Below are 13,153 nucleotides of genomic sequence, written 5' to 3' on the forward strand. Positions count from 1 at the left end.
CCAACTACATATTTGTAGAAAAAAGCATTTGAAGAAAAAGATTATCTTTGGGAAGTAGAATTATGAGTTGTTTTGATTTTTTAAAACCTTAACCCTTGTGTTCCATAAATATTCCACAAATTACATATTACTCCAAAAAGAAAAAAAAAACCCTTTCTTACGTTTAAATTTTGAGATGTTTTCACTTATTTGAGCTCAGAATGAGCTCTAGAAAATAGAGCCCAAGTTCAGAAATTTGGACTAATATTTGCATGGTTCAGACTCTCAGACTTGATGAAATTAAAGGCCATATGTTACCCTTTGTATTTAAAAGAAAATATGTCTCTTTTCTTTATAATTTCATCTTTTACTTTAGATTCAGGGGGTACATGTGCCGGTTTGTTACCTGAGTATATTGCATGATGTTGAGGTTTGGAGTATGATTGATCCCATCACTCATAGTACTTAACAGTTCATTTTTCAACACTTGCTCCCTTACTCCCTGCTCCTTCAAGTTGTCCACTATTGTTGCTATCTTTATGTCCACGAATACTCAATGTTTAGCTCCCACTTATAAATGAAAATATATAGTATTTGACTTTTCATTCCTTCATTAATTCACTTAGGATGATGGCCTCTGGCTGCATCCATGTTGATGCAAATAACATAATTTTGTTCTATTTTTATGGCTGCATAGTATTCCATAGTATATATGTACCACATTTTCTTATTCAATTCACTGTTGACGGGCACCTAGATTGATTCCATGTCTTTGCTATTGTGAATAGTGCTGCAATGAACATACAAGTGCATGTGTCTTTTTGGTAAAATAATTTGTTTCCTTTTGGATATATAGCTAGTAATGGGATTGCTGGATTAAAGGTTAATTCTGAGTTCTTTCAGAAATCTTCAAACTGCTTTCCACAGTAGCTGAGCTAATTTATATTCCCATCAAGAGTATATAAGCATATAAGCATTCCCATTTCCCCACAGCTTTGCCAGCATCTGTTTTTCTTTTTTTTTTTTTTTTTGAGACAGAGTCTCACTCTGTTGCCCAGGCTGTAGTGCAGTGGCACAATTTCAGCTCACGGCAAGGCTGCCTCCCTGGTTCACACCATTCTCCTGCCTCAGCCTCCTGAGTAGCTGGGACTACAGGTGCCTGGCTAATTTTTTTTTTTTTTTTTTGTATTTTTAGTAGAGACAGGGTTTCACTGTGTTAGCCAGGATGGTCTCGATATCCTGACCTTGTGATCCACCACTTCACTCTCCCAAAGTGCTGGGATTACAGGCATGAGTCACCGCACCCAGCCCAGCATCTGTTGTTTTTGACTGTTGAATAATAGTCATTCTGAGTGTGAGATGGTATCTCATTGTGGTTTTGATTTGTAAGAAAATACTTTTCATTTACCAATTGTTGACTCAGGGTATTTGTTATTCTTTGTTATTTATCCAAAAGGAATGTATAAAGAGCTTGAACATAGTTTAAACCGCAAGATTAAAAGTTTTAATATGTTAGAATATTATTATATAATGTTTATGTAACATTTGTTTGCAGTTTGTATACCACTAGAACATCTATTTTCTAATTATTTATGTGTGTGTATGTGTTTCTGGGTTTATAAAAATGGAGTTTAAAAAATACAAACACATACAAAGAATAACACATTTCTGAGTTCTCACACCCAGTATTAGTATCTATTAACATTCTGCCAATTTTTTTTTTTTTTTTTTTTTAAAGGAACACCTTCTACTTAAAATTGAAGTCTTCTGGGCCGGGCGTGGTGGCTCACGCCTGTAATTCCAGCAGACTTGGGAGGCCAAGGCGTGCGGATCAAGATGTAAGGAGTTCAAGAACAGCCTGGCCAACATAGTGAAACCCCGTCTCTACTAAAAATACACAAATCTACTAAAAATACACAAATTAGCCAGATGTGGTGGTACATGCCTATAGTCCCAGCTACTCCGGAGGCTGAGGTGGGAGAATCACTTGTACCAGGAAGTGGAAGTTGCAGTGAGTCGAGACCACACCATTGCACTCCAGCCTGGGTGACAGAGTGAGACTCTGTCTAAAAAACAAACAAAAAAATAAAATTGAAGTTTTCTGTGACTTCCACCTTTCGCATTCACACACATATCTCACATGCAAGTATATGTATATACACACATATATCTTTATGAATAATATATAGTATTCTTTTGTATTGTGTGTGTGAGGGGTATTTAAACTCTATGTAACTTTCATTGTATATATTGTTTTTCCCCTTATTTTTGAATTCAACATTATATTCTTTTATCCATGTTGGGAAGAAATACACACACACACAAGTTTGTTATTTATTGTATAAACTACAAAATTTTCTTGTTATTTGTTCTTTGAAATAACCCTCCCACACCCACTTTACAACTAGGATATTAAATGAGTCGCCAGGATTTATAAAAGAGACTTAACTAGAATGGTTGTAAACTTAGTTAGGTGTCTGATATTCTTTCTCTCTCTCTCTTTTTTTCTTTTTCTTTTTTTTTGTTTTTTAGATAGAAAAGCCAGGTTTACAGAAACATAGAAATTCATCACTGATTATCAATTTTTGTCATCCTGGAGAACATTTGGAGATTTGTATATTTTTGAGGGATGAGTTAGAAATGATGGCTTTAGCGTTTACTAGTATAATTTGTATGTGAAACTTCTGGCATAAATGAAATATAACCGCATATATGTCTCCCACTGCCCTCCAAAGTTTCATCAGTGGAGCAAGTCCCCAGGGGCGTTGGATGACGCTCCCGCAAGCCTGTGGCTTAAACCCTTGGGTTACGGTCTTCTGGTGACTTTAAGTGTAAACACAGTCCGAATTTGGAAACTATAATGTGCTGTCCAAGATACCAGACAAAATCCTGGGCCTGATGTACCTGCTAATTGTCTCCCTGGTGGAGTCCGGGTCCACTTTAGACTGGAGGCCTTGAATGAGTCAAGGGTGAGCTGCAAGGGGCAAGGTCTTTTCTCCGTTTGCCCCCTCTCGGCTTGCTGTTTCACAAACTCGCTAGTTGTTTTCAGGTTTTATTCTCTGGAGGAATCTTATTAGGAAAAGGAGAAAAGACAAAAGGATAGGATATTTCATACTTGGTGGGGGGTTTTCTTTTCTATGGACCTGACAGACAAGTAAAGGTGCTGCCCCTAAGTGGGCTGGCAGATAAGAGTCAGATCTTTTCTCTTAGTGAAGCTTATTATTATTATTTGAGATGGAGTCTCGCTCTGTCTCCCAGGCTGGAGTGCAGTGGCGCGAACTCGGCTCACTACGGAGCTCCACTTCCCGGGTTCACGCCATTCTCCTGCCTCAGCCTCCCGAGGAGCTGGGACTACAGGCACTGCCACCCCGCTGGGCTAATTTTTTGTATTTTTAGTGGAGACGGGGTTTCACCATGTTAACCAGGATGGTCTCGATCTCCTGACCTCATGATCCACCTGCCTTGGCCTCCCAGAGTGCTGGGATGACAGGCGTGAGTCACTGCGCCCGGTCTTAGTGAAGCTTTTGTGACTTCTGTGGAGATTCCTTCCTGGGTCTCTGTCTTAAATCACCTTGAAGCCTCCTTTTCAGGTGGCTGTTTGTATTCCTTTATCAGCACCTGGCTATCTGCAGTTACATATGCAGCAGTTTTTCACTGAGGTCTCCTTGCCCCTCCAGGCAACACCATCAGACCGGAGCAAGAAGGCCCTTTGTGGGCTCTCTCTTATGTGACCTTTATCTGACATTGGAAAGCCTCAGCTGCCCTACTTAGTGTGAGGTGACAGATTCCAATGCGGAAGCCCTCTTCAGGCTCTATCACCACAGCCAGGCCTGCTTTACCCTTCAGATTTTCTAGTGACAACTTGATAAAGCTTTCTCAAAACTGAGGCAAGCAAAGTGCTTTATATCTCCCGAATTACCGGAAGCAAATTTCTGAGGTCTTTCAGTCATTTCCTTGAAACCCCTCTGGCTATATTTAAAGTGAGAGGTTGACAGCCTTCCACCATAAATGGCTAGGGTGGAGATTTAGAGCATAACAACCTATTCCCCAAAAGAAGGCTCTGCAGACCCCCTGATCGTACCCTCTTATAGACTAGGCATCATTTTATGTATAAAACTGCACTGATGGGAAGGGGTCTGATTTATGTTTGGGTAACTGATGTTATTTTATCAACCCCTCAGTCAAAAATAAGATAGTAAAAATGTCTTTCTTATTTCCTGTATTACCTGACCAAGTGTCACAGGCACAATGTTTTAATGACTCTACAATTTCCCCACGCTTAAAACGAGGATTAAGTGAGGTAGTAGCATACTAATAGTACTTAATTCAGATGGCTGTTGTGAGGATTAAAGGAATTAAAACAGTAGAGGCTGAACACATGTCTGGCTTGTCGCAGAACTCAGTAAGTATTAGTTGTATTGAGTTATCTTTCAAAATTCAACTCAACTCACATTTTCCTAATTAGCTTTTCTTAATTTTTCCTTTCAGTGTTACGCATACTCTCCTCAGTGTTCTCAAAGAATATCAGGTGAGTTCTTTTTTGCTTTTAACATTTATGTATCAAATTCCTACAAATTTGAGTGTGTATGTCTGTCTTCCCCCTTTAACCTCTCAAGCCAGGGACTTTAATCTATGTATTTTTGTTTCTCAAGCATTTATCGTGTTTGAGGAGTGAACAAATGGACAGGTCTGATTAGATGGCTAGACACTCGAGAACAGATAAATCAATTTGCTTAAGAGTGTCCATAAGGTTGAGCCAGAAGAATCACTTAAACCCAGGATGCGCAGGTTGCAGTGAGCCGAGATCACGCCACTGCACTCCAGCCTGAGTGACAGAGGGAGACTCCATCTCAAAAAAAAAAAAAAAAAGAGTGTTCATAGATGGTCAACTTTGCTGAGGTAGATGAATGAATGAGTAAAGCTTGCAGAGCAAACAAATCTCTGAAAGCTTTCAAAAAGCACAGAAATATGCACAGTTTACACATAGCTGTGCCAATGTTTTCCTATTAAAGCCATAAGTATTTGTAACAAAAACAAACTAAGAAAGCATTGGATTCTGCTAGATGTTTAATGATACTGGGCTGTGTTCAGAAAAAAAAGCAAATATCTTTATAATTATTCCATTTGAGTAATTTACTGAAGGAATATTGTTCTAAAAAATGATGGCCAATGGCTTCCTATTGCTAGTAGATAATTCTAGCTGTTCATCATTCTTTAGGCCTCAAAGAGAAAAAATAGATATTTATAACTGATTAAATTAGCTAGATGATGAAACTGTTGAGTATTAACACTGAAAAGTATAATAAAATTAGAAATAATTCTTATTTATATAAAGTTAAATATAGTATTACATTTTTTTTTCTTTTTATTTATGTGTCTTAGTAGTAAATACATTCTTTAAAAATAATATGATATTGATTGGGACTAAAAGGCACCTATACAGAAAGAAAATTGATTTCTTTGGCATTTTAAAACTATTATTTTTCAAATGGAAACTTTCAATAGTTATAGAAGATAGCAGATGAAAGTCATTAGTAATCATCAAGAGAAAATAATAGTGAAGTTTTTTGCTTCTTTGTTTTCCCCTTTTAAGCCAAAATCTTCCATTTGTTTAGTTACATAAAATCTGAAGCATTGGGAATTTTTTTTTTTTGAGCCATGAAAAATAAAATTACCTTAGCCATCATAATTCTCCTTGGATTCCTCTTCAGAGTGTAGTTTTAGTAACAGATGTGGAAATTATGCTGGACCTTTGGATATGTCATCATTTTCCTGCCTACTTCAGTCCTAGTAAGATAAGCTGCCCTGAAAAAGTTTAGATGGCACAATGGGGAATGAAGACCTGGATTTGACTCATTCTTCTTTCAATGTGCTATTGAACTTTGGGCAAGTTATTCAACCTCGGCTTTAGTTGTAAAGTGGTACCTCTGTTTAGCTATTAGTAAATTGGAGATGAGTACATTTACTCTCCAGGGTTATTTTGAAGCTCAACAAAGTCAACTTTTATTAAATGCCTTAGAAGTTTCTACATGCCCTATTTTTTCTTGCAAAGAACAGAAACTATTTTAAATAAAGGGATACTATTTTAAACAAAGGATAATACTCTTCATGGTTGGATGGGGGTGGGCCTACTGTCTTCTGTTCTCAACTTGGGACATACTAGCATTGTCTAGTCCAGCTTAGAGGGAATTAGCTCTTAATTCACCAGGTAACACCATACTTATTTTGGTCTATGCAAACTTGAAGCCTAGAGAATGTATTTAATTCATTCACAGTTTGGCTAGATGTTTAATTCTGAAGTACATGCAGAACAATGTTCCTCTTTATACAAAAGCAGCTTTTCCTAAGGAATCAGCAGCTGGCCAAGGTACTGAGTCAGTTCTATTGAACACAGCTCTGGGCCCTTGAATGGTCCTTGTCAAGGTCCTCAGACCCTGGTGGTTTATATGACGCAGACCATCAATCCACTTTAACGAATGGTGTCTATAAGTCATCATTGCTCCCTTTCTGCTTTCTTGACGCATCTTCCTTAGGCTTTCTTCTTCAAAACTGCTGTTCAGTTTCTTGTCCTTCATGGGCTTAATGACTAATCGTAAAGAATTTAATGGCCCAATCGCATGGAAATGCATGACTTAGCAACATAAAATACACTTTATGCCCTCATTCAATGTGTGGGGGTTAAATTCATAGAAACACAACTGCTGCACTTTTCTAGCTGGAGGAAAGGGAGAGTGATTTACTTCCTTCTTGATACATGATCAGTTGGCAAGTAGGCTTCTTGGTAAAGCAGCATAAAGAAATAAGTATACAAATTCCCCAAACACAAGAGAGTTTCTCTGCCTTATGACACCACCAGCATTTGCCTGGATTTCTGAATTGGGAAATAAGGTACTATACTCAGGCCTCACAGAGAACAGAGCTGGAATACCAGATATGGAAGAGTTTAACTCTCAGAGGCCACACCATTTTTCCCATTGCTGCTTCTCTTTGCCTAAGTTTGCTCCATTCCCCTCTCTTTGCACTCCAGCTTCCTCTGCATGTTCATCTTGCGCTTAACCCAGTATGACTGTGATCCCTTGCTATACATCATGACATCTTAGGTGACAGTCTCTGGGTCTCTTAGATCAGAGAGGCAATCGGCTTGGCCCAGATTAGTGGTTCTATCTATTTCCCACTCCCTGAAAATTCCATTAAGATAACTTGTTGGTCACCAAAATAATCTCTTGATAAAGCAAATCAGAGTTTATTGCTTGCTGTAATAAAGGAGTACAATGTCTTGACCATCTCAATAGCATCTTACAAAGGTGTGATGGATTTCAGGCATGGATTTGAGGATTCGGAGGTCTATTTTAAGGTGAGTCTTTCAATGCTGCAACCAACTTTGGATTGGGCAAGTTAGTTAAAGAAAAGTTTAGGGCTGGTCAACACAAGAAAGTGAGGGTTTCTCAGAGTCTTAAAGAGTAAACAGTCTTATGATGAGCCTACTAAAGTGACCTATTGTCCTATGAACAGGTAAGGAGAGCTAGTGGAGTATCTATTGTTCAGAGAAATGGTTTCTGGAGGAAGTTCTTAAAACAGACAATAAAGTCAGTTGGAACTTCTTCTTCCTGGGCTAGAGTTTTCTAAACTTCTGTTAATTTACTCAGTGAGCTATATGTTTTAGATTGTTTCTTTTCTCAATTCGCAATGCCATCTCTTATTAAAATTGTGTGGCAGAGGGAGGGCACATATTGTGATTTACCCCATTTCAAGACATGAAATTTTTATCTTTAGGGGAGATGCTTGGCCATTGGTAAATTTTTTTTTTTTTTTTTTTTTTTGAGATGGAGCCTTGCTCTGTCGCCAGGCTGGAGTGCAGTTGCCCAATTTTGGCTCACTGCAACCTCCGCCTCCTGGGTTCAAGCCGTTCTCCTGCCTCAGCCTCCCCAGTAGCTGGGATTACAGGTGTGCCCCACTACGCCCAGCTAATTTTTGTACTTTTAGTAGAGACGGCATTTCACCATGTTGTCCAGGCTGCTCTCAAACTCCCGACCTCATGATCTGCCTGCCTCAGCCTCCCAAAGTGCTGGGATTACAGGCGTGAACCACCGTGCCCAGCCGACCATTGGTAAATTTTTATAAAGCTTCCCAGGTGACTCTAACATTCAGACAGGGCAGCAACCCAATGGCCTAGATCAACAGTTAAAGCCAGGCCACATAACCCAATGGTTTTTGTGTGTGTGTTTGATCAGTTATCCATCTGTAATGGTGGTGGTAAGGGTCAGGTAAGGCACATAACATATAAGATCACTCCTTCTAGGGACTGTGGAAGTGGCAGGAAACTGAAAATGTGTCTATCACAGGTATTCATCATCTCTAGGGAGTGCCTGGTCTGGGATGAATCACAGTATGTGCACTCCACCCACATTTTTAATACAGGTGTTAAAAGGCCAACACCCTTTGGAAATCATAGGGGTTTAAATTGCCAGTACGTGAGTACTTTGTCTAGAGCCTGTGTAGGCTGAATACACCAGGTGCCACTACTGTTGATGACTAGAAGTGGGTGGAGGCAGCAAACGGGATCTTGTTGTTCCTGGGCCATGGTCCAGAGGCTCCAAAGAGCAGACAGTGAAAAGATTATGAATCAGCTAATTGGTGTGGCAGTGTCAAATTATGGTCAGGAAAAGGCTGTTGGAAATATCAGGGAAATGCAGACATGGGAAGAGGCTGGAGGCTTGTTGGTGCAGAGAAGGGACTGGCAGGAATTTAAACTAGTATACTACAGCGTTCTTGGTTGAGGAGGGAAAGCCCAGTAGGAACTGAAAGTGAGGCCCTAGGGAGAACACAAGGAATAATCTAGCCACATATTGTCAGAGAAGAAAAGGATCCAGTCCAGGTACAGCTGTTGGTGGTGCTTTGGTCTCAGGCTACTTGAAAAAAGCAGAACTGTAAGTGTTATATACAATGACCAACCACCACAAGCAGAGAATTCAGGATTAGTAGCATAAAGGGCATGGAGACAACCTCCCAGTGTTTCCCCAATGACAACGAGCCAAAAAAGGAAAATAAAAATTAAGTCAGGAAGGGCGTGGTTGCTCACACTTGTAATCCTAGCTCTTTGGGAGACTCAGGAGGGCAGATTACCTGAGGTCAGAAGTGTGAGACCAGCCTGGGCAACATGGTGAAACCCCATCTCTACTAAAAAAAAAAAAAAAAACAAAAATTAGCCAGGTGTGGTGGTGGGTGCCTGTAATCCCAACTACTCGGGAGGCTGAAACAGGAGAATCGCTTGAACCCGGGAGGCAGAGTTTGCCGTAAGCCAAGATGGTGCCACTACACTCCAGCCTGGGCGACAGAGTGAGACTCCATCTCAAAAAAAAAAAAAGTTAAGTCAAATGAAAAAGACATACCTAGAGAAACATTGTTCTCAAGGAGGAATCTAAGGGGACCAAATCCATGGATTTAGTACTTATGGGCTAGGAGGAAAATTAGAACGAAAGATGAGCAGCCATAGATCGACCCTTCCAAAAACATTATGCAAATACTAGTGTGTCAAGATCATGGACACACAACGATTTAACATACTGCCAGTTTATAAAATGCCCTTCAAGAGGAATATATCCTAATTTACTAAATCAGAAAATGACCCAGCAATTTCACTTCTAGGTGTAACTTCCAGATAAATGTTTCCATGTGTATGTAAGAGGACATTTGCAAGTATGCTCATTGAAATGTTGATTGGAAACCAAAAATTTAGAAATAGTTATATTAGTTACAGAATAACTAAATTTATTGTGTTTTATTTCAGTAAGATAATACCATATGTCCATTAAATAAATAACTACAAGAATGGACATTTATAGATAATAAGTGAAAAAGCAAGTCAAAAAAGGATACTTTCAGTATGGCAAAATTTATATATACACATACACAAATATATAGAATGTAGCTGGGTGTCATGGCTGGGTATCAAACCTGTATTTCCAGCTATTTTGGAGAACTACTTGAGACCAGGAGTTCAATGCTGTGGTGTGTTATGATCATGCCAGCGAATAAGCCACAGCATACCATGACCTTGACTCTAAAAAGTAATGACAGTAATATAATTCATTTATTTTTACATACATATTTAGAAAAGGAATAAAAATATAGATTGCATATGCACCAAATCAATAAAAACAATTCCCTCTGAAGAGGGAATTGGGGTTTGGGATGGTATCACACAACACTATGTATAATATTTTATTTTTTAAAACACGAAGTACATTTGTTATAATATCATCATTTATAATTTCAGTATAGTGGGCTTGTAGGTGTTGTTTATATTTTTGCTGGTCTTAAACCAACCAAAAGTAAATATACAAACATTAACAGAAAAAAAATCACATGGTGCTTTTTACAATATTTAATCAATGGTATTAATTCAATGTATCTAATGCTGTATAGGGTATTAATGATGTCAAGGATAACATTTAGTCCATGCTTCCAAGGAGCATCCGATATCTAAAGACAGACACACACACACACACTCACACACACACACTCACACACACACACACACACACTCATACACACACACACGCAATTACAAGAGTAAGTATAAACTTTTATGAAAACACGTATGAAGAAGATATTACTTTTTGTTAGAAAAGGGAAGTCAAGAAAAACTACAAAGAAGAAAAACATTTTCGATTGGCCACTCAGAAAGAGTAGGATGTTCAGGAGTAGGGGACAGCAGGAATAAAGGCATAGAAGTATAAAACAAGTAGACATTTTATATAACAACACAATGTATTGTGTGATTGGATTATAAATTGGGTATCGATTATAAAGGTAAATGACAGAAAATAGACTTGGAAATTGGGGATAGTTAATAAAAGGCCCAGAATGTCCTATTAAGGAGTTTGGGCTACAGATGTACATCTCAGTAAAATAATACTGTTGCTGATATGGAGGATGATTGAACTGATGTGAGTCTGGAGAAAGGAACACAAGAATCTAGGTAAGAGAAACCCATCATTCATTACTAGATGATGGTCAATATCTAGTGAGTCACTTCTATATCACGTACTACAAATATAGTCTCAACAATTCAGAAATGAACTGAAGGTCAGAACTGGAATTATTACCCTGATGGTGGCTGGTGGCAACCTCAGAGAGAAGCTAATATGAGCCTCAAAACAATCAGAAAAGTTGAGTACAAAACTGCTCTTTACCCAATAGAGAAAGCTTTCTGTTGACCATCTATTACTCATATAAAGAATAAATATATAATCCACACTCTCCAGGCAAAGAAGGTTTATTTGTGAAGAAAAACCAGCTTTCTTGGATGGTTGTACTGTAAACAAGAGCCCCTTTTAACTACATGCTTAAGAGTCTGTTGAACCTGCCAAAGGGTGGTTCACCTTGGCTGCAGTAATAATGCAGACTGGCTCCTCCACAGGAAAATTAGGGATTTGCAATAAACCACCAAAGACCCTGAAAGCATTTGTGTGAGTGACCTACATATTTGCTGGAGTGACATTCTGAATGGAGACAGAGTTTTTTCTTTGCTCTCATTCTCACCCCACTCTCCCTACCCTGTGGAGATAACATTGGTCTGAATATCAGAGGCCTTTGAGTTAGTCTTACTTATACCTTTTCATCCCATGAGATTTTTAGAAAATTGCTTCTCCTCTCAGGATTCCAGGGCCCTCATCTGAGAGTAAATTTTTTTTTTTTTAATTTCTCTCAACTGACTACATCTTGACCTTGGAGCAGAGAATATGATAACTACATTACTCAGTCATTTTATTCAGCATGCTGATTCAGTGGCCTTTCAAATCCTTTCCACTAATTCACGCAAAGAAAGCACAATTCTGAAAAATATGTGTCTGAAAAACACGGCTGTTTACCTTCTAGCGTTTCAGGGGAAAGATATCTAAACATGGCCACTGATCTTCAGAGTGTCAGGGAAAGAGCAAGAGTTCAAGGCCCAGTTAGATGAAGATGAGTGCAGTTCAGCTGACCCCAGAGGTCTGAGATCTTGAGTCCCAGTGACTCTCCCTGGCTTTTTCTACACTGCTCGGGGCAGAGGCTTCCTGTAGAATTCCTTCAGGGACAAATTAGGTGCTTGGCTACCACCTTGAACTATTTTTATGGTTCTTGTTCTATTTGTAACATCTGGTCCAATCAGATAATCTTCTCTCATTTGATGATGTTGGAGGCTTTACCCATCTTACATCTCAGAGGTTTGTGAGTCAATTCAAAGTAAGGTCTGTGCTTCTCTTTAAAGAAATAATTTGGAAAGCATAATGTTAAGGTCTTTTCAAGATCCACATTGTCACTCTTGCCAAAGGCTTTCATCTCTATGCTTGGGAGATGGAAAGCAATGTGGAAAATGTTGATAAAGGTCTTTTATTAACTGTGAAACCAGGGGTGAATTATTTACTTTACAGGATCTTCAATTTATTTGTAACTAAAATTGGAGACAAAATGCTCACTTACAAAATTGTTACGATCATCACTTGAAGGATAAAATTTGTGTAAGAGCTCTTGAAGTAAAGGAGATGTTCAGTACACAGTAGTTCATGTCACTAGGCTACTCAGGATAATCAACCAAGAAAAAAGTGCTATTGCATTTTAGTATTAATAGCAAATTAATTTCAAATTTCAAATTTCAAACTTCAGATTTCAAAACTGAATTTTTGTAAGTCATTTTTCTTTCAGTTTTCTTTTGAAGACAAGGAGTAACATTGTTGTGAATAGGTTATAGTAGGTGAGAACGGGATAGAAGTGGGAGGTGGGATGGAGAGCTTACTTTCTTATTTACTGATCTCCTCATCTAACTACACCATGATGGACTGCTGTCATGCATCACAAACTTATGCTTTGTACCTTTCTCTTTCCATTAATCTCATTTACAAAAAGATAACTTTGTTATTACTCTGTGTTCACACCTGAGTAGCCAAACATGGCTGAAGGAAAACATGGACTCACTTTATGTTTACAATTCACTTTAGATTTATAACCTCAGGGCTTCTAAGCAATTCACCTAGGTCTCATGATTTAACCTATTCTCCTCTCTGTAGACACCTATTTAGTATTTTCCCCATATCTGAAAACCTTGCTTACCTTCTCACTGACAGCATAGGACTTTGTTTTACGTAAATATTCGCTTGAAAAAAATAGAAGTGATTAGAACAGAGTTTCATCA

The sequence above is a fragment of the Papio anubis genome, chromosome 2, assembly GCF_008728515.1.
Source record: "Papio anubis isolate 15944 chromosome 2, Panubis1.0, whole genome shotgun sequence".
Lineage (NCBI taxonomy): Eukaryota > Metazoa > Chordata > Mammalia > Primates > Cercopithecidae > Papio > Papio anubis.